This window comes from Falco naumanni, chromosome 21, assembly GCF_017639655.2.
Source record: "Falco naumanni isolate bFalNau1 chromosome 21, bFalNau1.pat, whole genome shotgun sequence".
In the NCBI taxonomy this organism is placed as follows: domain Eukaryota; kingdom Metazoa; phylum Chordata; class Aves; order Falconiformes; family Falconidae; genus Falco; species Falco naumanni.
Genome location: NC_054074.1, coordinates 525985 through 529765, shown reverse-complemented (window position 1 = coordinate 529765; position 3781 = coordinate 525985).

Here is a 3781-nt window from a genome sequence, read left to right as displayed (position 1 = left end):
GGGAAAATGGGACGAAGTATCCACCGACAGCTGGAGGAGTTAAGAGATCGATACATCAAGTTAAGAAGGTTCTTCTGGTAAGATGCGTGTTTTGCTCCTTTGGGCATTGGAGGGTGGTTGAGGGATTTACAGAAACAAGGTCTGTCTATATTTTTTTGTTATTCTTTTGTTACTTTTAGTGCCTTGCCTTTTACTACTATGTTTTTCAGAGCTGTGTGAACGCAGTATTAATGCTGTATTTAAAAGAAAGGGGGAGGTGTTGGGGCTCTTGCTGTATTGAATGATGAGATACTGAACTTTGAAGCAAGTGGAAAAATACTGAAGAAATAAGACGAGGTCACGACCAGAACAGTGAATGAAGAGGGAGGAACAAATTGCAGATGCTCACAAAACCAGGGCCAGCAGGACGCGATAAGAGGAGCTGGAAACGGCAGAAAAGAGCCTACGTGCCAGAACAAGCAGAAACAGAACTCTTGCTGCCATAAGCAATTGTTAACCAATCATATTATTATACGCTTGTAAGAAAAAGCTCCACTAATAGGCATAGTTGAAGAGATGTGGTTTGGTAGGGGAAACATCTCTTGGCATGCTGGTTGTTCAAAGGTCTCATACATTTCTGCCTTGCTTAAGAAAGGCATCCTTTGTCTGAACTCCTTGCTCTGGAGTGCAAGGAACGCTGCAGTGGGGTGCAGGAAGAAGCTGAAATTCCCTTGGTCACATGCGATTGCCTGCACTGTTTGCATTGTACAGACAAAATGAAAAAAAAACAAAACAACCAACCCTCAGCATGCCCTCGCTGTGTGCGAATAGCGCGTGGTCAGGTACTGCGACGCTAGGTAACTGGTCCAGACGCTTAGACAGAAATTGTGCAAGATAGACACCTGCACAGAAGATCAGTTCCCTGTTTATGGAACAGGAAACAGCTCTGCTTCAGCAATAGTGAGCTCGGGCATTGCCAGATGTGTTAGCAGCACGCCCTGGTTTCAGCTGGGATGGCGTTAATTACCTTCTTAGGGGCTAGCGCAGTGCTGTCCTTTGGCTTTGGTGTGAGGCACTGCAGTTCCTCAGGCCTCGCTAGCAAAAAGGCTGGAGGGGCGCAAGGGCTGGGGAGGGGAGACTGCCAGGTCCGCTGACCCGAACCCACCGCAGAGGTGTTCCATGCCATGGGACGGCACACCTGCTCTCTGTGTACCTGGGGGCTGGCTGGGCAGGGGGCTTGTTGCCTGGGGACTGGCTGGGCATCAGCCGGTGGGCGGCCAGCAGTTGCGCTGTGCACCACCTGCTCCTTTCTTCCTTTCCCTCTCCCTTTTCATTGTAACTATTATTGTCACTGTTGTTGCTATTCTTCCATTTTTATTCTGTTTCAATTATTAAATTGTTCTTACCTCAGCCTTCGAGTTTTGCGTTCCTTTCCAGCTCTCCCCATCCCTCTGGCTGAGGGGGCAGCGAGCGAGCGGCTGCGTGCACTGGGTTACCAGCCGGGGGTTGAACCACGACACCGCACCACTTGCAGGGTATCGGGGGCTGTTTCCAACAAGCAGCAAGGAGCAGCCACCCACATTTGAGAGCAGGTTTCTCACTGGCAACCAGAAAACAGACACTTCATCGCTGCAGTGAATGACTGGACCGGGCTTTCCCTCGCTGCTGTGCTGGATGTTAACGCTGCTTTGCCCAGCAGCCAGTAACCTCCGCTTCTCGCTGGGAGCCAGCAGTAAAAGCAGCATCTACCACTGGCTTTTCTAGGCACACAGAACGTGCAGCTGCTTTGTTTTCAGTCACAAGTGCTTTATCTCTATACCCAGGGAAGTGTGGCGAGGGGTACCTCTGAGGTAAAGGCAGGATGAAAAACAGGAACACAGGCGGTCAGCATGCTTACAGGGTACCAGAGGTTATGTTCCCTCTGCAGAGCATCAGTGGAGCGAGTGGCAGCGATCAGCAATGAATTATAAGCAAAAGCCTGGATGTTTCAGAGGTCAGGACTCACTGGTAGACATACTAGTGCTTGCAGCAGCACTGCTCATCCACTACTCTGCCAATGAGAAACTGAAAAACTAATGTTTCGTAGCCACAATTCAACAAGGTATTTTGAAGACAGCAAAACCTGGGAAACTCCTGACACATTTGCTCATGAGGAAAAAGCAACTGGCATAATACGATTTTCTGAAACAGAGTTGTTTATTCCATACAACTGATTGCAAAGATCTGCAACCTGCTTGTAGCTACTGACCCCAAAGGGTTTCTAACGTACCTGAGCAAAGAAATCAAGAAACACACTTGCTTTCTTCTTTGGAAAGAGATCAGGAAGTTCCTGAACCTGAACTTGACTGTTCGGGCACAAGCCAGAGAAAGCCTTGCTAAAGTCAAGGTAAGCAACACGCACTGCTCTTCCTCTGTCCACTCAGTTACTCACGCATCGCTAGAGAGGTACCAGGTCAGTGCGGCATGATTTCACCCTTTGCAAACCCATGCTGACTCCTCCCTACCAACTTCTTGTCCCCAGCATCTTTGGAAACGGCTCCCAGAGTACGTGCTCCGCCACCTTCCCAGGCAGCACGGTGAGGCTGCAGTTCCCCAGCTCCTCGGTCTTGCCCTTCTTGAAGATGGGACAGACATTCCCTGTCTTCCAGGCCTCAGAGCCTCCCCCAAGTGCCATGCCCTCTCCTGCTTCATCAGGAGTGTCCCCACAGTGACACTGGGGATGGACTTTCGGGTGCAGGAATTGCCTGGACTTCTCTGTACCCCCTCACGCCTCATCATAACTGCTATCAATGCCGGTTATGGCAGATGCCAACACCGAATTTCTGTTCTGCTGCTCCACCAGCCAAGAGCTCTCCCCTCTCACTAAGAGCTGGCAGCAGAGAGCGGTGAGGAAACTTGAGCACAGCTCACGTCTGAGTTTATCACAGTGACCGACAACACAACGTGAATGTCAAGATGTTCTGTCCCTGCTTCCTCTGTGGAGAGACACTAGAAAGTGGCAAAAGCTGAACTTCCCTTTGACCACTCTGGTGCAGGCTGGAGAAATTTCGTTACACCTTTTTCCTTTGCAGGGGATCAAAACCTGTGGGATTTCCCAGCGTTTCACGGCCACCAGAAGCTCACCTGCTACCTTCTGCCCAAACCACAAGGAGGATTGCTCTAAAATACAGGGAAAGTCTGGGAACTGATCATGAGTACCGCAACACCAGCCTGCGGTCTTAACACAATTGTGGAGAAGGACATACACACATGCTGGCCTTTTGCCTGGCCTCCAGGGCAGGCTGAAGGTGCAGCGGTGAACAGAGCTGAAAGGAGCAGAGCGCTCTGGAGAGCTGTACGGTTAGGGAAAGGGGTAGAAAGCGATGTCAAGAAGGGAAACGATAAAACAAAGACATGTATTAGATGACAAAGTTTATTAAATTTCAAGCTGAAACAGAATATCTGGAATTAAATACAGTATATGAACTTCACAAATATGTATTCATATAAAAAGGAACAGCGTCACAGCAACATTCATTGCTTTCCTCACTGCCTGTTAACTCAAGTCCTTGAATTAGTGGGTAAACCCCCAGATTTTTCCAGTCTTAATTGATCTCGGGACAACCATTCTTCCTTTCCCAGAACTGGGACTTTGTTCTATCATCTTCTGATCACTACTGACTTCTGTGGACAGGAAATGACAATGTAGATCTTCAGTAACAGGTAACTCCCTGAAATAAGTAAACCTGCTTCTTTTATTGACACAAATGTCCCAGAACACTGGCTACCATCTGGGCTGCAGCCACCACATCATCAGCTGCTA